General features: G+C 36.0%; 1 protein-coding gene across 1 annotated transcript in view; it reads right to left on the bottom strand.

Moving 5' to 3' along the window:
- The window catches only part of LOC145674571 (uncharacterized), a 183,395-nt gene that overhangs the window by 3,249 nt on the left and 155,925 nt on the right, over positions 1 to 24,221 (bottom strand). The window lies entirely within an intron of this gene.

Raw genomic sequence — 24,221 nt, 5'->3', positions numbered from 1 at the left:
TTTTTCATTTTACATAATTTACAAATAATTTAAATAGTAATTCTGCAATGAAGAAAATGAAAGCAAATTACAGATGACGGAAACAAGGGAAAATCTCAGTGACAAATAAAATGTGGAAATTAACAATTATAACATAGTGCTATTGTTATATACAGTGGCTGCGAATTTGCTTCTGTTCAGTGTGGTAATTTAACTTTTCAGTCTGTGATTTTTTTTTCTCAACGTGGCATTGATCCCACGGTAAGCTGTGGATCAACGTGTCGTGTCACCTCGCTCCTGAAAAGGACGTCAAAGTCTAATAAAACAAGCCAACTCACTTCGTCGTTGAAATAACCAATAGACGTACCTCAAAGTTTGTCATCTGTACTATTTCTCTTACAAAAACAATCTGTTTCTTTCATTTTTTTTTTTGAAAATATAGATCAAAGTATTTTACAATTATTTACCGTCTTTTCTGGTACAGAATAATACCCGTTCAATACTACATAGACGTACCGGTAGTGGCTTGTAGTATTGGGCTCAATTTCAAGGCTTCCCAAAGGTTCGATCCTCCCAACGGTAGCTCAGTAATACAGCGTTTACCTCTGGTTTGTGAGGACCCTGGTTCGATCCCCGCCCAAGTAAGTTTCTGGTGGACAACATCGTTTTCGTGGATTTTCTCGGGGTACTCCCGTTTTCTTCCACAATCTCATTCCACCAATTCTTCCCCCATCATTCACTTGCCTTAATCATCCGCCTTCCTTAGCCTAAAGGGAATAATCGAGGGACGTTAAACCGAAAGATTTCATTTGCATAAAAATTCTTGTTAATTTTAGATCTTCAAAGAATTTTCTGTTCAAAGACATTCTGTATCGGCCCTCCCCGTTGCTCTAGTGACTAGGGCGTGTGCGGTGTACGGGGTCCAGGGTTTGATTCCCGATGGGGATTCTTGGAATTGAACTCATTATAGGGATTACGATTAGGAATTAGATGTCTGGGCTTTTTCGGCATCTATGGACATATTAGCCCATCACTAGGATTAGGATTAGGAATTAGATTTCTGGGCTTTCGGCATCTATGACCATATTAGCCCATCACGTAAGAGGGATCACGTCCTTCGATGATCACACTATCCGAGGAAAGAGAAGGAAGGAAGCTGCCTGGGACTAGTGATGAGTGCAAGAGTCTTGGTCTTGCAGTTTTTGCAAGAGTCTTGCATGCAAGACCAAGACCAACAAGGAGGGTGTCCGAAGTGTGAATCTCAGATTTCAAAAATGTTTGTGCAGATCGTTAGGGAGGCTCATGGAATAAAGATCGGCACAACAAATTTCGGCGGAACCCCATATTTGGGTGGGGCAGTGCAGTAGCGTAGCTAGAATATTTTTCAGGGGGGGCAACGAAGGGCCAAAGAAAATTTTGAGGGGGACATCTCCAATGAATGAAAAACTTGATTCACATAAATTATATATATATATATATATATTGTGTGTGTGTGTGTTCAAGAAGATGAATGTTTCCATCTTTGTTGTTCATGATTTGATTTTACTGTTTTCAAAACAGCGAAAATATAAGAATTTACTACATCAAACGTCTAGGGCACATTTATACAATTGATTTCCATTCTAATATAAGTAGTTACTTAATCACGGCGTTCAAAATATGTGTGGCTGATTGATTTAGGTGGATATACACATACATACTCAAAATCAAAAGGGAACAAAGTGCCTCATTGAAATTTGCACTTATATCATGATGCTAGTTATTTTAGGAATTTGCTTATTATATACGAAGGCAGAGCTACCAGAACTTTAGCTCTACTTTCGAATCAAGCTGATATGCATACTGCTATGTTAGGTTTTCACAAACAGACTAGTGGAAACTCCATTAAAAGGAAACTGAACTTATTCTATTTATTGTAATGATTTTCCTCACTCTTACAACAAAGAAAAACATTAAATATAACACTTCAAACACTTGTATAAACTATACACTTTCGTTACCTTTCTAAAACTTTTAATAAACAAATATTATTACGTGACAAAGCAAATTAATTTATGTTAAACGGTAGAACGGACAGTATTATTTCAGAAAAGGTGGAAGATTATAAATTTCAAAAACAGCGCTTCGTCTATATTGTCTTGTTAAAATAGCTAATTTCACTTGTGTGCTTGGCAGCTGTAACACATAGAAGCATTCATCAATACCAGTTTGTAACAGTTTACATTACAAAAAAAAAAAGTATGTAGTTTACTTAGGTAGTTAATAAAACTGCTTATGAATTAAAAAACAAAAGTATGATCAACCATGTGCATTTGAGCTTAGCGGTATTACAATGACTTCAGATTCGGAAGATGATGTGACCGATCCCTCGTGGGCAAATATTTCGACTTAGGTGTTTACCAAGATTCTTCCTTAGTTCACTAGCAAAATGTTTATGGCCCAATTGACTCATTTCCCTCATTTATATTCTCTGAGCCTCGGATGTTCCAAAGCCTTAAAATAAATTCAAATGTAGTTGAAGTAACTTAACGCTACTATTCTGTAGTCGATGCTAAATTAATATTGTTAGTTTTGAGATTGGATATGAAGGCACAGCATTAAGTAGTAGGCTTATATCCTGTTCAAAATTCACGTCACCACTGATTTACTGTTCTGCATAGTTCCTACAATGTAATTTTCTCGGAAATGGTTAAGCATATTTTGACGAAGAACAAATATAAATCAATTTGTATTCAGTGACTGAACTCACTGAATGGAGTCTTTATAGGCCAGTTCCATAAACTCCTGACATCTCTCTGATCAGTAGCGTAGCCAGGATGTATGTTTGGGGGGGCCCAAGTGCTGTTATGGGTACATATAGAAATATTACAAACAAAAAAAATATATAAACATATAAATATATAAAAAATTACAAACATCAAAGTACCAAAGTACATTGTCGGACCTCTTGGGGGGGCCCGGCCCCTCTTCCCCCCCTTCCCTACGCCACTGTCTCTGATTACTAAGTATCAGATAAGATAACGGGATGACACAACTTGGTCACGGGAGTAACTATTACTTTTATACAAAATAACATTACTGCTGCGACCAACTTGTATCATCTCGGTATCTTACCTGATGATTAGTAATCAGGAATTGTAACACTGGTTCTGTGATAAACTTTGGGATTTCTGTATGAAGTAGCATTTTAGGGATGAAACTACAGTTGAAATTTTTCAAGAAAAATATTTCTGAACGGTTTATTTACAAAGAATCACTGAAATTTATTACATTTCCCCAGGCTTTAGTTAGTAGTATCGGTCCATCAAGCTCTGACTCCGTTTTCCTGGAGGCCGCTAGTATCGCTTGTTAACATTGTACCAGAATGATTCTACAGAATTGCTAATGGCCAAGAGCGTTAGGAAACTAGACGTACCAAAGACAAGACCAGAAGGTTACCGAGGGGGAGAACCAGTATTGGTAGCAAATAGTACTTGCTCGTAGTATTCAGCATCTAATTTTTCTCAAACGATCAGGATGCGAACAACAGAGGGAATGATTATTTCACAAGTAATAAAAACTTCTGCTCTCTTCTTTTATTGTTAATTAAACAAACCGGCTCGATATTAAGATGCTTTGAAAATAATAATAATGCCAAATTATTTAATGGATGCTATGCATTTGTTCTATGTCGCCATAATCAATGGTAATTAATTACTTGGTGCACAAATTTTAATAAGTAATGTACGAAAACTTGTTTCGTCCAACGCAAGTGTAATGTTTTTCTGTAATGTATGTTATTTGTAAGTAAGCATCTCATATTTTAGTATGACTTTCAACATTGAAGCGAATGAGAATGCCGACTGATTTGATTTTTCTTTCTGGTTCTTTGTCTAAAACAAAGGAGATAACTAGATAAGGGACAGAGGTTAAAAGGAATATTCAGGTGGTGAGGTCAATGCATATGCACCCCACAAATTTCAGTGAATTAGATCTTGCTGAACTACAAGCAAAAACGAGTAAAGATATTTTATTCGGAACGCAAACTATTGCAACATACGGTATTCTGCAGTTGGTAATTCTGTTGTCGAGAGACGTTTTGGTAGTAGTTTCACTTGTAGTAACGACCCACTCACCGTTTGTCGACCTATAGCAATATCACTGTGTAGGTAGGCCACTAGGGGGGGCAATAATATGAGCAAGGGGGCCTGGCCCCCCTTGGGCCTCCCTTAGCTTCGCCACTGGGGCAGTGCCCCTTTTCGATTTTCGGCATTCGTAGTAAAAATCGGCCTTTTGATTTGAAAATTGACTTATTGTTGTCGACAATCGTTATCATTCGTCTTCATTTGCGTAAAGATACTTCAATTGTGGGTCGAGGATTCCTGTGTGGGGGTCCCCAGTGGCGGATATAGAAAGTAAAAACTTGGGGAGGCCGACACCAGGCTATGATACTATATCATGAGTTTACTATAAACTTTCAAGAATACATAAATAATAGCTTCAATTATTTTTGTCACTAAAAAAACTGGGGGTCACTAAAAAAACATGTTGCTCCTTCAGTTTGACGAGCTGAATTCAAATATGTCATTAAAAGTTTTTTGAGGAGCACATGTGTGGCACAGGTCTCTACCTAGTTTCTGGGATGCCGAATCACAAGTTGAAAGACAACTGAAGGGCTTGAAATAGTTGGCAGAATTCGTGCTTACTTTATGTATTGTATGTTTTACAGGAATGAAACTGCTCGAGAAAGTGTTCCGCGCAAAGGCTTTCGCAGCACCAACTACATTTCAGGAGTGTTAAATCTTCGCACTCATCACATATGATAGTGTCGTTTAAGGAAAATGAGAAACTCACTGGATTAACAAATTTTGGCGGCCTCGCATCTACATATCCGGATTTATACCAACTATATTTGAACACATCATGGTACCTTGGCGATGATAGTTGTTCATAAACTAGCGATTGCAATTTTATAATGTTGTGAAGTTGTATATCAAGTTGGTGTAAAATTACGAAATCTCTCATTTTCCGTACAAAATTCTTCCATATTCTAAAGCCCCAAATATCCAGTGGTTGTACAGCCCAAGTTGCTCCCGGTGGAATCTGTTTACATAACGTTTTTTCGTCCGGAATGTGTTGCTAGGAACTAAAACGTCACGGGGGATGGAATAAAGTTTTCTTGACCTGTGCTCCAAATTTTCTTGTCGGTTCTGGGAATACAATCTATAATGACCCAACTAATTTTCCACTGGCAGACATAAGGAGTATTATTGTATAGCTATGAGATAAGGCATTTTTGGATTGTGCAGAAGCTTCTACTCCCCCCCCCCCCACCTTGTATGCCTAACATACGATTATAGTGCAATTCCATTGCAAAAACACTTTGATCGGAATGATAAGTATTGTCTATATCGAATTCCGGTAACGTATCCCTGACTTCTAGCTAGAAAGATATGGCCGAAGTTTCTATTTGTTCTGAAGTGTCAACGTCTGCTCGCGACACGAATTTTGTAATTCTCCCTACACAATATTATGTTTCCGTTTAAAACTGGTGCATCAACTTTTGGGACCCTTAAAGTTTTCAAGATTAATTTCTTTCGCTTTTTCAGTTGCCCATTTCCGAACATCCATGTTATGTACAGGCATAAAATCTCTTTTGGCTTCAATCCATAAAGTAAGCACTGAGTCTGCCAAACTTCTATTTCAAGCCCTTCAATTCTCTTTTAACTTGTGATTCAGCATCCCAGAAACTAGGTAGAGACCTGTGCCGCAATGTGCTCCACAAAGAACTTTTAATAACATTATTTGAATTCAGCTCGTCAAAATGAAGCGGGAACATGTATCACATTTGTGAGGCGGACCTCCTCCCACACACACACAAGGGATCCCTGACCCACAATTGTAGTATCTTCACGCAAATGAAGACGAATGATGACGATTGTCGACAACAATAAGTCAATTTTCAAATCAATTTTTTACTACGAAAGCCGAAAATCGCAAATGGGGCACTTCCCCACCCAAATATGGGGTTCCGCCGAAATTTGTTGTGCTGATCTTTATTCTATCAGCCCCCCTAACGATGTACACAAACATTTTTGAAATCTGAGATTTACACTTCGGACACTCTCCTTGCAAGACCAAGACCAGGAATCCCGATGCAAGACCAAGACCAAGGGATGCAAGACCAAGACTCTTGCGCAAGAGTCTTGCACAAGTACCGACAATACTTGATTTTTTTTTAATATAGAATGTAAAAAAAAAGGAGATGGATTTCTTGGCTTCAGTAAAAGTGCTGCAGGAGTGAATGTGTTCCCAGTAGTTTATGTAATCCGTGTGAATCGATCTGCCCCTGTAGTATATAGCTACAGTATGTCGTTTTTTGAATTGGTTGTTCGCGTTTTCTGTAGATATTGCTCGTTTTCAAGCCACACAGGTGTAATCTTGCGCCATGTGAGATATTTTGGTGGACAAACACTGTGTGCGTGGATTTTCTCGGTGTTTTTCTGTTTCCTCCTACTTCCTTGATTCCACCATTTCAGTCATTTTTCATCATTACCGTCTCCCTTAGCCTTGATGCATAATCGTGGGACGTTAAACTAGATACTTCATTTCATTTCAAAGTATATTAGTGGTGTTGTTCTTCCAAAACTAAAGAGAAATGTAGTATTGAACATCGGTAATACCGTACACCATAGGTGTCGACTACATGGGTATGACCTTGGCTCCGAAACTCAAGCATCCCTTGGAAATTTTTAGTGTGTGCTCATAAAATTAATATCGAAATAACATTTTCATGACATTGACAAAAACTTAGTGCATGTGACCGCAAGTTTGATTTCATGGACGGATGCTTGTACGTTGAGTAATGTTAATTAATATAACTTTTAGCCTCCTTAGGTATACGGCACATCGAGGATTGAGCGATATAATATTATACCACAACACTAAATCTATATTATAAAATTGAAAGTGACTATTTTTCTGACTACTAATCTCTTGAACCATCCGACCGATCTCGATCAAATTTTCAACATAGATGAGGTTCAAGTCTGGAATGTTATCTGTCAGTTCACTTTGACGGAGCAACGTAGGGGAGGAGGAGGAGGGGAAGATGTACAAAAATCACTATAAATAAAAATAAAAGTGACTAAGTTTGTGACTTAATAACTCTTGAACCGATCTCAATCAAATTTTTAACATGTATGAGGTTCGGGACTGGAACGTTTTCTAGAGTTTGTTTCATTTTGATGGTAGAACATAGGGGAGGAGGATGTGAGGCGGATATATATATATATATATATATATATATATATATATATATATATATATATATATATATATACAGTGGCGGATCCAAGGGGAGGGCTATAGGGGCTATAGCCCCCCCCCTTCACGCTCAGGTATGCACTGGATAAAATGGGATTCAATCCTGCTTTACACTGGATAAAACGGCAAAATATGGTTTAGCCCCTCCCTTGATCATATCCTGGATCCGCCCCTGTATATATATATATATATATATATATATATATATATATATATATATATATATATATATATATATATATATATAACTTAATCCGCCTTATGCAGAGTCGTTTTCATGTTAGATTAGCGTTATACTAAATGCCTGACTACTGCAGGAAACATGTTAGTCTAACTCCTTAGTGTGACACTAATCACGCGTCAGAACGACCCTGCATAAGACCCAATAACTTTTGAAACATCCGACCGATCTTGATCATATGTTCAAGCCTGGAATGTTATCTGTCAGTTCACTTTGACGGAGCAACGTAGGGGAGGAGGAGGAGGGGAAGATGTACTCCCATGCGCAAAAAAAATTGCGCGTATACTGTAACTCAAGATTTTTCGCATTTATTCCATTTTCCTTACGTTTATGGGTAAAATTCAGTTATTAGTATGTGGAGATAATAGAAAGCAATCCATCTAAGGAGATATTTCCAAAAAATATAATAAAATAATAAAAATATAAGCAAAAAACAAAATTATGCTCGGTTTTGTATATACTGGCAACGATGATTTCTAGGGATTTTTTCAGTAGCAGATCACAATTGCGGAGGGAATTCAGTAGGGGAATCGAGGAGTTGGATCAAGGAACTCGATACTGGACTAAAATGTTGCATTTATTGGTTAAAACCTAGTGTGTAAATTGCCTGCCAAATATAAATTAGCTTCTGCAACTAAGATGTCGTACGAAAATATAGAATTAAACAGAAAAACTCTTATCTTAAGGTTCGAAGCGATACGCACCATGGTTATGAAGATTATTTCTTAAAAAAAAAAAAAGAGCCAACACAATGTAGCCTCCGTGGTTAGGTGGATAGAGTGGCGAAGTCGTAGTTATTTCATTATTTTGACACCACATCGAATCCCATCCCATCCCATCCTTTTTTTTTTTTTACAAAACATTATAGGAAGTGTATAATTTTGATGTTAATAAGAACCGAAACAATATAATAAGGAAATAATTTATTGGTAGTATCCTTTAATCGACGTATTTATTCAGTATTAGAATACGTGTAGTGTACTATTGGAAGCAGTTATTGTTTTCAGTTTATAGTCTTGTATGTTACTTCCCGATCTTGAACAGCAGACAACTCACTTCGGGTTTGTGTGTCAGGAAGAACATACGCGACCTTGAAAATCTGTGCAGTCTTACCCCTTGCTAGATCGACCTGATATTAAATGATCGTTTATGTGTGTGTGTGTGTGTGCTTGTTTTTTCCTTTTTAGAGTATTGACTTTCTCTCTTTTTTTTCATATCCACAAGTGCAAGAATGCTTTCGTTGAACGTAACTAAATTATACAGATCTATGTATACGGAACACGAATATTTCCAAATATAGAATGAATATGAACGATAATCATACCATATTTCTACATTATATAGTAGCGTGAAAAACTGATATTAAAATGATATAACAAACAGGCATAAGCTTTTTTTCTAGCATGGCAACACACTAAACGTAACTCATTAAATTTTGGGAATTACAAATTATCACCTTACGTGTCGTGGTATTCCTATTCTTTTTCACGTTCAAGCGACCAAAGAAGAAATTGTATTAATAGTGATAAAAATCGAATTCGAGATTTCAATGAATTCAAGTTTCACGCCCCCACATATCGAAAAAGTGATTTTGATGTCTGTCCATCTGTTCGTTTGTTGGTTCGTCACGCTTTTACATGCATTCAAATAGAGGCCATACTGTTCGACGTATCTGGACCTAAGTCTAGACATGAAGTTTTTATAACACTTTATCGTTTCGAATTCTATATTCTCCGACACCTAAAAATAAGGGTAGTTTACTGAAGGATGAAAATTTAAAATAATTAAATTGTTTCAAAAATAGCTGTAAAGATTTTGCTTATTTTTTTTTACAAATATAGTTTGAATCATTGCTCTGAAAAAAATACATAAGGTGTAATTTACTGTATGGGATGCGTTTTTTCGAGCAATTTTCTCAATCACATTTCATAAATAATTGTATCATTAATAACCTAACAATATGACACAACTCGTTCGTCCTGTAAACATTCAGAAGAGGTAGTTTACTCTTCTCCGACGATTTTCCCATTAACGCCTGACGCAATTTTGTTCATATTTCATAAATGAATGTCACATAAATAACCTAACGATATGGTATAATTCCATTATCCTAAAAAGCTAGAAGTGGTATATTACTTTTCGGGGCAATTTTTACCCTACGATTTTGTCGAGAATGACTCTGGCAATTTTGTTCGTATTTCATAAATAGCCTAACTCGTTTGTCCTGAAAAGATACACAAGGGATATTTTATTCTTGGGGATGACTTTTTTGACGATTTCTCAGAAAGTACTCAGACGCTTTTGCTCATAGTTCACATACAATTATTTCTTTAATAATTCTAATATATGGCATAAGTTATTTCTAACAGAAATATGACCAATGGGTACTTTACTTTTGGACATAAGTTGCTTCGAACAAAGTTTTCCAAAAACACATTATTTTATTCGCATTTCCCAAATAAATGTTTCAGTAATAGCTGCAGCCTAACACGAGTCAGTTTAAGAAATTCGAGCGAGAAAATTCAGTGCGTTTCATCCGTACCCATTCTTAAATATATTTTTAAATGTTACACCTAATCACAATTTTCCTAACAAAATCGAAACTTCTATTTAAATGTGACTTGTTGTTGCCAAATGGTTCTAGTCCATTGGTTCTGGATTTGATTCCCGGTGAGAGCTAGTGTATTTTTATCCAACGTTAAGGTATAGGTAATAAGTAGGTGCAAAGAGAAAAGTGTTGAAACAAGCCTAACCAACCTAATAAATAATACAAAGAAATAATACAATATTACGAAATTATAGAAGAAACGTTGTTAATATTAGATATTTGCGTGTGAGATTGTCCAACCGATGACTGTCAACTCCAAAGGTAAGAAAGTGAAACATCCAATACCAGGTTAATCAGTGGTCTCTAGGTAAAGTTATCCTACTAGGAAGTGATTGAGATACCAAAAAAATGTTGTAATCGCTGGGAGACATGTTAGGAGAATACATTGGGTGAGAGACTTTAATTCATGATAGTCTGCACCTTCGTTGGTGTATTGAAGTGCGTAGGTGGTGTGTGTTTAGCACATCGGGTTCCATTGTTGTTAGTCCCAGCTTTCTAGACCGGATGCAGTTATTCCCGGTAGAAAATACAATATATATATATATATATATATATATATATATATATATATATATATATATATATATATATACATTTCTATTACTATTAAAGTAAATAATTACACTCATTCCCTCAATGTGATACTTGTTTGTTTAATTGTATACAGAGAGCTGATCCGTGGAAGAATCGTTCATAATAATAAATAAAATAAACTCGACAAATATTCTTGTAAATATTCTTGTAATAGGCAAAAGTTTGCGTCACACTGTTCATTTTGCTGGGCACGCCAGTGTGCCACGTTATCCGGTTGTGGCACACTGGAATATAGGGTATGGCTTTCTAATTTTTCCCAACTATTTTAACTGCTTCAATTGAAATGAATTTATAATAATAAGAGAGTGAATTTAGTCTTCTTACCCTTCGATTTAAAAATAAGGTCCGCTAGAATTGTATATATAAAAAATAATAATACTCAGAATTTTATAGAGTAGTTTGTTTTATTCGAAATGACATACTTCCTGCAACTGTTTGGGTTGGAATTATTTGAAATCAAATCTTTAAGTTTTACGACCCACGGTTATACCGGCTAGGCTAAAGGACACGGTGATTATGAGAAATGAATGCAATGGTGGAATGAAAAAGTGGGAGAAAAGGGAGAACCCCGAGAAAACCCATGCACATTGTGTTTCTCCACCACAAAATTCACTTGGTGCGAGCTGGGGTCGAACCAAGGATCCCATGCACCAAAGGTGAACGCTTTATCACTGAGCCACCGCGGCCCCTCTGAAATTATTAATAGGAGAGAGTGACTACTTTTATGAAAACTTGATATCGAACACATTTGTTTAAAATACCAGCTTTTTGTGAAATATTGCTTAATATTCAGGAAAACCTAAGTCAATAAAATAATAATAATAATAATAATAATAATAATAATAATAATAATAATAATAATAATAATAATAATTATTATTATTATTATTATTATTATTATTATTATTATTATTATCTTAAATTAAAAACTCTCTGAACCTAGTGCATTGGCACAATTCCACGAATTAAAAAGAATGTGTTTACTTATCATATAAGTGTAGAAGGACTTATTGCAGATTTCAAATGATAAGCGGCATGGCCTTGAGTTGGCTTCACGCGGCGTCCAATTGGCTTTGAGCGGTGTTGACAATTCGCGACAAGCAGTCCTTCACGCTGACTTCTCGCGCTACTGCGAATCTTGATATTACCAGAGGCGCTTATTAGAAATATTGTATTAGCACATAAACTGCTTACTTTACGAAGTAGAGAAAAGAATTACGAACACATACGTGAAAACTACATCTTTTTACGTCAACTGGTTGTTATGATACACGCTTTAAAAGGTTTCCATATAAAACAATTAGTAAAACGAGCGACGAGTCGCGCGTCTAATTTCCAGTGGATTTTTCTTCAATTTGGAAATAAAACTCAACTTTTATTACAGAATAATCATGGGTGTGACCAGCAGGTTGTTCTAGGGGAACATTAATTTCAGGGGAAGGAAAGCTTTTCACACATTTAAAAGAGAACGAATGATCTCTTTCAGAATATGAAAGCTTTTTAACTCACCATACATACTATACACATGTTATATTTTCACGATGGTACCTTATCAAAAGACGGATCTTGACAGTACTGAGTTGAAAACTGGATTGTAGATGAATCAATAAGCTATTCATAAGAAAACAAATGCTGTTTATAGCAGTCTGTTTATCTGACTTTGTATTTATATGGGTTAAAATAGTAAAGGAAAAAAAACTCGAAAAAATATCAACTCAGATATTATTATGCAATAATCTAATAGAGAGTTCATACAGTGTGCTCACAGTTAGGGAAATGAGAATATAAAGCATATGGTTAATTTTAGTTGTTTTAATTATTTACAGAAACCGTATTGATGATGTTTGATTTTTTAAATTTTCATATTTTATTATAAACGTCCCTTATTTGCATTAACTATTAAATAAGTTTATTAAACACATACCACGAACCTCATTTTTGGAGTTGGAAGTAGTTTGGAAAGACAGGGCCCCCTTTTCCCCCGTGGCTACACGCCTTTGAAATCTGATTAATTTTTATATATAATATGCCTAACATCGTAAGAACAAAGTATGGGAAGTTCGTAATATTGTTTTGAAATTTACTTCGGGATAAATTCTTCCTTATTCGACAGAAAAAACGCAGTATGTTTTTTCCTTCACGTTTCACTAGCTTACATATATGCGACCACTTATTCCCTCTTTCCTCCTCCAGCAGGGATTCAAAAGCACCAGGCGTCTGAATGCTGTCGTAAATTATCGTAACCCAAAACAAACTCGATCATATGGACTTGCTTAGGAATCGGACGGATTGTTTTTGTGTGACGACCAAGTCCAAGAATGTTATTTGCTATGAAAACTGAGAAGGAAACAAAGGGCTAGTTGTGTAGGAACGTAACTTCTCTTCTAGCACAAACAGAATTCAACAGTGTCTGGGTCACTGTTAGATCTTTCGTGGTAGTTCGTTTCTTCTCCAAAATTATAGCTGACAATGTCTTTAAACAAACCGAGTACAAGTGCGGAGCTTTCTTTAAAAAAAATAAAAATAAAAAAATAAAGTGCTACGAAATCAGGCTCGAAGAATTATTTTTTGTATTTACATTTTTTTAGCCCATGATAATAAATTTATAAGACTCAGATTCAGACAATGACGAAATATTAACTGACATAGACGATAGTGAAAGTAGTGTTGAAGACGAGTGTTTAGCATATCCACTGGAAAAGTTAATAGGTAAGTAATTTAATTGCTATATATACTTCTAGGATGCACAGTCAAAATTCTTGAGTTTGCTGGAATAGTATATTTACATTGCGAATAATGTTTCCAATGTATGTGTCATAATCTCAACTGGAGGAAGAGCGAGAAGGGAAAGGAGAGTCCATGATCCGGCAACACCGCGCGGAATATCGCGCACCATTGGCCATTGCCCGTGATGCTTTACATCTGAAACAAACAGTAATCCCTGTTGCTTTCAATATAAAAAGAAAGTGTCCAACTGTCAAATGATATGCTACATAAAATGCTCTATGCAACATAATGTAGTATAGAGTCATCATTCCAGGTTGTCTAAAGAACACTTTCGTTTTAGCAAGAAAGGAAGAAAATAGAAAATACTGAGTTTTAACCTAGTAGAAAGTTTGCAGATTTAAGGGAAAATGCACAGAGTTGTTGGATATAAAATGTAGTTCGGATTAATGGAATAAGACACCGTAAATATTTTATTGTTTGAAATATACTGGGAGTGACCAAGCCATTACATATGGAAATATCGAAAGAGATACGTTAATGGTGTTATTTGCAAACTTTTTTAGAAATGAAAAAAATAAGGAAATCTCTAAAACTCTGATATCACAGATCCAAATTGACTGACTGTTAAGTAAAACTGCTAAATCTGAGTAAAGCAAAAAAAAAAAAAAAAAAAAAGTATTAATGACCTGTGTTAGTTTCAGACATATCATTCTCATATCAAAACTACGATAGAAGTAAATTATGAATAAAGGTGAATTCACAGTTCTGGAATACCAACAAATGATCTTGCTAGATGTAACTTTTCAGAAAACTTTTTTATATAGCTTTAGATTTATTATTTTTTGGTTTGTTTATTAGCTTCCCCATGCCGTAAACGTCGTCAACTCCTAGTGGCTCACTTGCCGGTAAATGGCGATCGTCGATATAGCGACGCGTCGAAGGATTGCCGCTAGCGTGCCACTAGTGGCAGGGATTCGTCGAGTCGAAGCAGATATCTAGAATCGGGGGTACTGAAGTTACCACAACGTAAGAACGAGGACTTCATTTTGGTCCGCGCTCGTTTGATTTGTCACGGAGAATCGTAAAGGGACCAACATGAACTATCGCCAGTCATGTGCATGCGGTTATTATTATATGTTATTTTTCCCTGACGAATTGTTATTATAAGGACAATATTTGAGCTCCGGGGGTCAAGAGTAACTCCTGCCTTTACATCATGAAGTGAAAAATCTTGAGGTGGGTGCGTATAATTGTATGAATTTAGTTGGCAACTGTCGCCGATCACTAGAGTAAGGCCGCGCTAAGAAGAGCTCTGACAACTCTCACGTGCGATCAAGCGCGGTTGCCACATTTATCTTCTGTAACAATATAAATACAACAAGGGGCACATTTTGTGGAAATGAATCATATATGTATTACAACAAAAATATTATTTAACATTATGCCTGACGAAAGTATTAGACAAAAGAAACAAACAAATTAGTATTGCGTTAAGATAGTTTACAAAATCGAAAAGAAAACAACCGTTACTTCTAAACACATAGGGCCTTATGCAGAGTCGTTTTGACATATGATTAGCGTCATACTAAATGCCTGACGACTGCATGGAAACATATGTTAGTCGAACTCTTTAGTATGAGTTCGGGCTTCTTCGTGGCTAAGCGGTTAGCGTACGCCTTTGACATGGGAGACCCCGGTTCTATTCCCGGTGGGAGCTCATGTGGTTCGGATTCCACGTTAATCAGTAGGTCCACGTCTCATATAGCCTCGCTGTTGAAAGAGACGTTAAACTCAAAATCAACTCAACTCTTTAGTATGACACTAAACACGCGTCAGAACGACTCTGCGTAAGACCCATAATGTTATATCTTTTTTTTAAAAATTGAAAACTACTTACATTAGAGAATGGCTTTCACTTGTAGACAATTTAATTCCGTTTACTGTAGAAATCCTACGCTTTTTTCCTAGGATGGATAAAATTTCTGTCGGTTGAGCGAGGTCTTTCGGGCACTTCTCTTTTGTGATTCCTTTCACAGTTGTAGGGCTAATGTATAAAGCTGAATCTACTCTTTCAATCACTTTATTCAATGACAATAAAGGACCGTCGTTACGTTCTTTTTCGAAATATTCCCTAAGATTAAACACAAATTCCCGTGCCTGACTTGTCAAGGGCACCCCCTTTCCGCACTTCTTACGCACTTCAGGCATTATGTTCATAAACACATGCACACACACATACACATACTAAATTTATATTTTAGGTCTATGTGAATAATACGAATACAAACTATGTTCCACTGATGAATGAAAATAACAATGATTACACCACAATATTCACACCAATGCACTGAGATGATAGCACAAAAAATCAAAACAACCTGACAACACAAAAACTTTCACAGTAATGAGTAGGTATAAATGCGACAACACTGTTCGGTTACCATGGAAACAACCTAGTGTTTCCAAATGTATTTTTGTGGGTCTATTCCTATCCTCCCCTTCACATACGTATTGGTGAAAAAATGTCTTCTACGAAAAGACAAGCAGCTGGATCACGTTCGTTACTTTCCAACCACTCAATTTCTAAATCAGTCCTTATGAAAATCTCATTATAACGATCTCTCTAATATATAGAGTATGTAGATACATTTTTTCCTTATGTCAACAAATTTCCTACAAAGATCATTACAAATTATACTAATTTCAGCCTGACATTCCAAATAATGGTTCATTGCCCTTGAACTTTAGAAGAGCCGTACAGACTCATACCCTCTTCGCTTTCAATTCTACGAAAACCTACTCCCTGCGGCGATAGGGAGGTGGACCGGTTGTTGTTCCATGTAACCACACTTCTATTTACGTAGCAAATTTGTCAAAAGGACAGAATTGTGTCAATAAGTGGAAAAGAAAAAAAAGTATTCATTATTGTGGTAATAACTTTAGGCCTAGTGGAACTACGTTGTGCTGGAATGTTGAGGAGTAAAGTGAAGTACGATTATTCTTTTTTTTTTTTTAATATCTAGTTTGTAAATATTTCAACTTATAATCTGATTCAATCAGTGATAAAGTAATTAGATTCATTTATCGTTCTGTCATGTGGTCGCTTTGATTCTTCTTGCTATGACGGTTCGCAACACTGTCGTCAACTTACACGATATTAGATCTGTCAGAGCTCAGGTTACGATGGCCCTAGTCTAGCAAGTGAATATGAAAGAACTATGAAAAAAGTAAATAGACGCTTGCCATTTTGTTATAAAATTACATGACGAGTGCATTTGATTTGATTCCGAACAGTTGTCTTCAAATATACACGGTTAAAGAAGCACTCTGATTAGAAATATTAAAATGACTTCAACGATTTATCACTCTACAAGCTGTGTCTTCATAATCGCCTCCGTGACGAATTCGGAAGAACACGCAATTAGTAACCCTAAGGTTGATGGTTCACGCCCAGCTCAGGGCACTTTCGTTTTATTTTTTTTTAAATGTTTTTAGACTCATCTTGATGCAAAGAAATTACACATATCGGTGATTTAACGTATTTTAGGGGAATAATTTTGTGGTTCGTTGGCGTTCCGTTGCTTCTCTGCCGGTGGTGGTATAATTTTCAAAACGGAAGTGGGACCAATTTTTGGCTGCGGGACCGCCAATTTTTGGGGACATGTCACTAGTTGCCTATCGGTGGTCCACCGACGCTTACGGCATGGGATTGTCCCCTCACGAGTGAGGCAGATTGTAATCGACCAAGAGTGTTTTGGAAAAACGGGAAACATCTTCCGACTTCGACTTCTGAATAATCCGTTTAGGATCAAGTCGCAAACAAAGCTGCGCCACGGGAAGGTAGAACAAGTGAGGCAATCGTTCCAAGCACTACGCTCGACAGCTTCCGTCTCATTCACGACTTAGACTCTTCAGGAAAAGTAACAAGTTTATTACTTGTAATTTATTCTTTGAGTCAAAGTATTTTGCAATAAACCATCGTTTTGTAAGATATTTTTACGATTGTATACTATTAATTTCGAAAATTGTACACATAATATAATTTCCCATCATGGATTTGAAAAAATCAAAGTTGGAACAAAGAAAGATCTCCGATCCACATGTCTCTTCATGTTTGATATGGAAGTCTCATCTTCATTATTGACCCTTAATTTATTTTAGTCTTAGGCAACGCGAATCGACGGTATGGCTCTAAGTGAAAACATTCATTTAGATGGTTAAGTAATCAGGAAATTCCTGCTGTTATTTCACGAAACACAACAGATCTTGAGAAAAAAAAAAAAAAAACAATTTTGCTTACCAGGGGGAGGGAGTAAATCATCTGCTTACGTTTGCTTAACTAGGAAGAAGGCAAGGGCGCCGATCCTGGGGGGCCGGGCCCGCTCAAAGCTCATGTAGGCCTCCTTTGTATTTATGAATATACAATATTTGGCATTATTTGAGTGTAATTTGTCTTAAAATCTTCATATATATATCTCTTCTGCATTTGAATGCCCCCCCCCCCAATTTACAGAGAAATTGGCGTCCTTGGAAGATCTAGTGAAATGAATAAAAATGTGATAACGTAATACTTGAACAACTCTATCTAATGGAGGAAAGTAAATTAGTATTCAACACTTCTTTCAGTTTTAAGCATTTCAAAGATTCTCGTAATTTAGTAGCGTCCCGGGTTTGCATTTTTGAAGTACGGGAACTTTATCTATACCTTAACGTGGGAATCGGTTTCGGACCATGCACTTAAGCCGCTTTGCCATAAGAGGCACAAGAAGTTTTTCTTTAGATTTCCTTAGGAATATTGCGAATGGTATAACTTTTAAAAATATGTTTAAAAAAGAATACACATCGACATAATAAGATGATAATCTGATACCTAGGAAATATATTGAATTGTTTTTAATTTGTTCTCACGCTTCCAAAACAGTACTTATGCTTTTTTTTATTCCAGCCTTTTAATATAAGCATTTCAGACTATTGTCTGTTCTAGGACGATACAATTCTAGTTCATGTATATGCTAGCTTTGGAAATACAGTAGAGTTTCGCTTATCCGACATAAACAGGCAGGCAGAACGCTGGATAATATGGATGTGTTAAGAAAAGACCTATTAAAAGTAAAACTTATGATATAATTTTACATATTACGCATCTACTAATAATGTTTTATAACAAATAACTGCACTGCACTGAATCAGGGACGTATCCAGCGTGAGGGCCTGAGAGCTGTCTCTCTCCGAAACTCAAGCACTTTTTAATAAACTTGCCTTTACCCTTTTGAGGTTCTTTTATATCAGTTTACTAGTAGTCAGTGTCCAAACTTTGGGCAATGTGCTGTTGTCTTGTTATAATTCTAAGAACATACCATAATGCCATTATGCCAGGTGCAGTGGCGTATTTAGGGGGTGGCTTTTGGGTTTAAGCCCCCCACGTAATCTTACTTAGTATAGTAAAGTAAATGAAATATCTTGCAGAATTTTCACATTTCCAGGCAAAGCCCCCCCCCGAAAGTTAGAAAAGCCCCTCCCGAAACAAAATCGTAAATACGCCACTGACCAGGTGGAATTAAAGAACAGTCTTAAATAGGATTAACATTTCGTTTCCGTTCTGTTTTTAACTTTAATATATTAGAACGATACACTCCATGTCTTCTTGCTATTTTTGTTATGTGATATACGTAGCAGACAGTTTTCTTTAGTTACATTTCTCTCGAAAATATGTTTCATTTTGTTTGTGCTATAATGCAGTTTCCAAAATAAACCGGTTTATAAATGAAAAGTAGGAAAAAGTTTAAGAGAGGTACAGAACTGTTGCATTATTATTATTATTATTATTATTATTATTATTATTATTATTATTATTATTATTATTATTATTATTATTAATTATTATTATTATTGATATTTAAAAACATTAGAATTACGTGCTTACGAGGATTCGTGTTGGGCCCCCTCCGAATAGAAAACCTGGATACGTCTCTGCACTGAATGATAGACGTATGAGTCAAGGTGTAGACGGGCGCGCTAGGCGATAGACTCCACAGCATGAAAAATAGATTAAGACCACAACTTGGAGATCTTCTTGCCGATTGGTGCTATTTGCAATGATATATCGGATCATATGGTATGTGGAACAAAGGATGGTCGGATAAGCGAGACCATGGTGTATTGGTGTTTCACGCAACTAAACCTGTAAAATGTTTGTATAAACAATTATCTTTCACTCCCTAGCTAAATTTGTGGGTATGATCACACACCTTGCCTCATAAAGTATAGTCTTATAAAGAAAAAAATATTTTTTTAGCTAAAACCTAAAGGAAAGCCAACTCCAATTTTTTTTTTTTTTTTTAAATAATGGCAAACTAGTCCACTTCATCACGATAAATCACGTTTGGTACTAAGATGTCTTTTTCTGTCCGTATATATCCTTCACACTTCGTTGGAGACAAAATTGTTTTTTCCCCAAGAAAACAGGATGAGAGAAACTATACAACAGCATGAATAGAAAACAATAGCTATTAACAATAGTTTTTTAATCCTGGATAAATACGTCATTACAGCAAAATATCAGTAAGTTGTCATTATTATAGTGCTTCGGTTCTTATTAACATGAAAATTATAATGTTTTGTCAAAAAAAAAAAAAATGGGATGGGATTCGATGTGGTGTCAAAATAATAAAATAACTACGACTCCGCCACTCTATCCACCTAACCACGGAGGGTACGTTGTGTTGGCTCTTTTTTTAAAAGAAATAATCTTCATAACCATGGTGCGTATCGCTTCGAACCTTAAGATAAGAGTTTTTCTGTTTAATTCTATATTTTCGTACGACATCTTAGTTACAGAAGCTAATTTATATTTGGCAGGCAATCTACACACTAGGTTTTAACCAATAAATGCAACATTTTAGTCCAGTCTCGAGTTCCTTGATCCAACTCCTCGATTCCTCTACTGAATTCCCTCCGCAATTGTGATCTGCTACTGAAAAAATCCCTAGAAATCATCGTTGCCAGTATACACAAAACCGAGCATAATTTTGTTTTTTGCTTATATTTTTATTATTTTATTATATTTTTTTGGAAATATCTCCTTAGATGGATTGCTTTCTATTATCTCCACATACTAATAACTGAATTTTACCCATAAACGTAAGGGAAATGGAATAAATACGAAAAATCTTGAGTTACAGTATACGCGCAATTTTTTTTTGCGCATGAGAGTACAAAAATCACTATAAATAAAAATAAAAGTGACTAAGTTTGTGATTTAATAACTCTTGAACGATCTCAATCAAATTTTTAACATGTATGAGGTTCGGGACTGGAACGTTTTCTAGAGTTTGTTTCATTTTGATGGTAGAACATAGTGGAGGAGGATGTGAGGTGGATATATATATATATATATATATATATATATATATATATATATATATATATATATATATATATATATAACTTAATCCGCCTTATGCAGAGTCGTTTTCATGTTAGATGAAGTTCAGACCTGGAGCGATTTTTATAATTTTACTTTGACGGTGCAACGTATGAGAGGGGGAGGAGGGAGATATATGTAAAAAACTAAAAATGTAAGTGACTGTCATTGTGACTTCATCACTCTTGATCCAGCCAATCGATCTCAATCAAATTTACAACATAGATGAGGTTCGGATTTGTGGTGGTTTTTATCAAATCACTTTGGTGTCTTCCCACTTGCGACACTCCTATTAGCGACAGGAACTGTTAACTGTCCTATGAGCGACCGATTCGATCTGTTAATTGTCCTATGAGTCACCGATTCGTTCATACTAAGATAATGGAAGAAGATAATGTTCTCTCTTCTTTAACTTGTTTCATGCTAATGTGATTTAGAACCGAACAAAATGTACTATGAAAAATTTCGCTCTACCTGAATTTAATACGTGAGAATGCTCTCATTAGATTAACAATCTTTATACGTTTTTCCTAATATTATATTTTTGAATTAATTTCCATGAATACATTGACTCTATCAAGGGGAAAACTAATTAAATATTTAGAATAGCTCCGCCTTTGTCTATGATTCTAATATAATTAAAAATTTCATGTTAAAATAATACGGAACATAAGTTTAGATTGAATATGATTATGGCATAAGAAAGAAATCTGAAAGAGGTAGGGGCGCCCGAAGAAAATTTTCTAGAGAGGGGCATCTCCATGGTTGCTGTATCACGTTTGGTATATCTGGTATTTAATATACGTGGCTTGCTATATTACGTATACATTTTTGTGAGCCAGGGGGGCGACCCCTGCCTTCCCATCGGGAGCCTATGGAAAAAAGGTGTTCACCATTTGAGGATATCAAATAAATCTAAAAACACGGTGTATTCGAAGAAATTATTACACAAGTTACAAAACTCTCGCAGGACTTAACAGTTCGTCTAGTTATAAGGGATTATTTCAGATTGCTACACGACAAGCTTTTATGTATAAGTCAAAACAAGGGAGGAAGGCAAATTAAGCAATTAGTTTACGTTTTAGTAGCTTACAATAGGAGGAAAGGTAGTTTAAAGAGTTTGTTTACCTTTTGGATTGTTTAGAGTGAACTGTATTGTAATTGGTGGGATTGGTTGAGAATAGCCAATCAGATGTAAGGAATCTCAAAAGCTGTCTTTTATCATTGACATGTTTTCCATTTTATTCATAGAGTCTTAGGAAGTCTAAAAAGTAGATAGTTGGCGAAACTGTTACACGTTTAAGTTTTTCAAAATAAAATATATTACTGTACTTAGTGAGTAATTAGATTTGAATCAAATTAAGTACAGAAAACAGAGCTTTTTAAGAAAGGGGATATTACAACTGTATTTTCAATAATTACATAGGAATATACTTTTCACGGAAATATCCCTGTTGTCTCGTTAAGTTATTTAATATGTTTTGTGTCAAATCTAACTCAAAATTAAAATAAGTTTTATTTGCACTCACAGTAGAGGAAAAATATATTTGACGAACAGTATCACTGGAACGTACATATTTTATACCAAGGTTGTTCGGGCGCTAATAACGCCAGAGGCAAACATATTTTACGAGATGGAATCATATCATCTTCCATCATCTCAATGTAAATGAATCGGTCGCTCATAGGACAGATAACAGTTCCTGTCGCTAATAGGACTGTCGCTTCTGGGACTAATTCAATCACTTTGACGGTAGAACTTAGGGGAGGGGAAGGGGATGGAAAATGTACAAAAATAAATAAAATTTAATAACTCTTCAACCACCCGACCGAACTCGATCTCATTTTCAACATAGATGAGGATCGCTCAATCCCTCTCTTTCTTTCCACAATACCATCTAGCACGTCCCTCATAATACAGTTCCTCCTCAGCCAATATCCTAACCAGTTCCTCTTCCTCCTCTTAACAATATCTAAAATTCTTCTTTTTTCCCCTACTGCTAATATTTCTAACACCTTCTCATTCGTTGTCCGTTCAACACAGCTAATTCTCTCCTTTTTTTTCTCCATGCCCATGTATCGAAAGCCTGCAATTTTTCATCACTTTTGCGTAATGTCAACGTTTCTGCCCCATAGAGTATATATTGGAATCAGTAAAACAAAATCTCAATATTTAATTGGAAGTTTGTTTAATACAAGGATTAGCTAATGGTGGTTGAAAAGAAAAATCTGGTGCCTTTAGAGTGAAAAAATAATTTTGCAATTCCTGGTATTTAATAATCTGTGCCATCTTGATTTTCTTTCATGCGTCTCAGGGGTAGCCTCCCCAGTTTGAAAACCAGTGGAGTGTTGGATCTGTTAAAAAAATATATAAACAGATTACGAAACGTTGTGATTTAGGCATATCTTATAAGTAGTGAAGCGTAGGTAAAAAAATAAAGGTCGTCACCTATGTTGCACATTATTATCATACTTACACGAAGTTAAACTATATTACATTTATAAACATACATTGTATTTCCGTTACTATTGGCGCCTTGTATAGTTTATTACCCCTTATATCCATAGCAAAATTTACGTATGAAAAGCTTGAGATTTCTTAAATGCAAGACTTGCAAGACTCTTGCATGCAAGACCAAGACCAAGACCAAGACCAAGGATTCCAGTGCAAGACCAAGACCAAGACTAGCTGTGCAAGACCAAGACCAAGACTAGCTGTGCAAGACCAAGACCAAGACCAAGACCACCCCGGTCTTGGTCTTGGTCTTGCATTTGCTCATCACTACCTGGGACTTGTATGTTAGGTACCATCCCGGCATTTGCCTAGTGTGAATGAGAAAATATCACTCAAATGACTGGCCTAAAAAACTTTTTACACTTTTTCAACCGAGTCACCACCGGGAATGGGAGTTCGGGTTCTCCCCAAACTGTAGGTTCACTTCTCCTACAGCCTTGGCGCTGAAGGGTAAGCTAAACTCCAATCCCACTACAACTTCAAAGTAACTTCGTAAGAATGTTTCTTCTTCTTGGACTTGTTGTTTATACGAGGGTAATTTAAAGTACAACTGCAAAATGAAACCTCTAATTGCTGTAAATAAAAATACAAATTTGCGCTAATTATTTCCCATAATTCGAGTTTATTTCGGTAATCCCTAGTAGAGGTGCAAAATGCACTTGATTTCTTCTTTGCTTCACAGCCCACGAAGTTCTACCGCGATGGAATCCATGGCCTGCCAGAACGTTGACAGGTCGTCGATGCTGATGGGGACTATTTTTTTTATTTTCCAGGTAGTCTTAGCCCCAGGTGACATATCTATGTTCGAAGGTGGTGAGTGAAAAAGCGA

The sequence above is a fragment of the Thermobia domestica genome, chromosome 17 (assembly GCF_964235325.1).
Source record: "Thermobia domestica chromosome 17, izTheDome1.hap1.1, whole genome shotgun sequence".
NCBI lineage: Eukaryota > Metazoa > Arthropoda > Insecta > Zygentoma > Lepismatidae > Thermobia > Thermobia domestica.
This window is presented reverse-complemented; position numbering and strand designations above follow the sequence as displayed.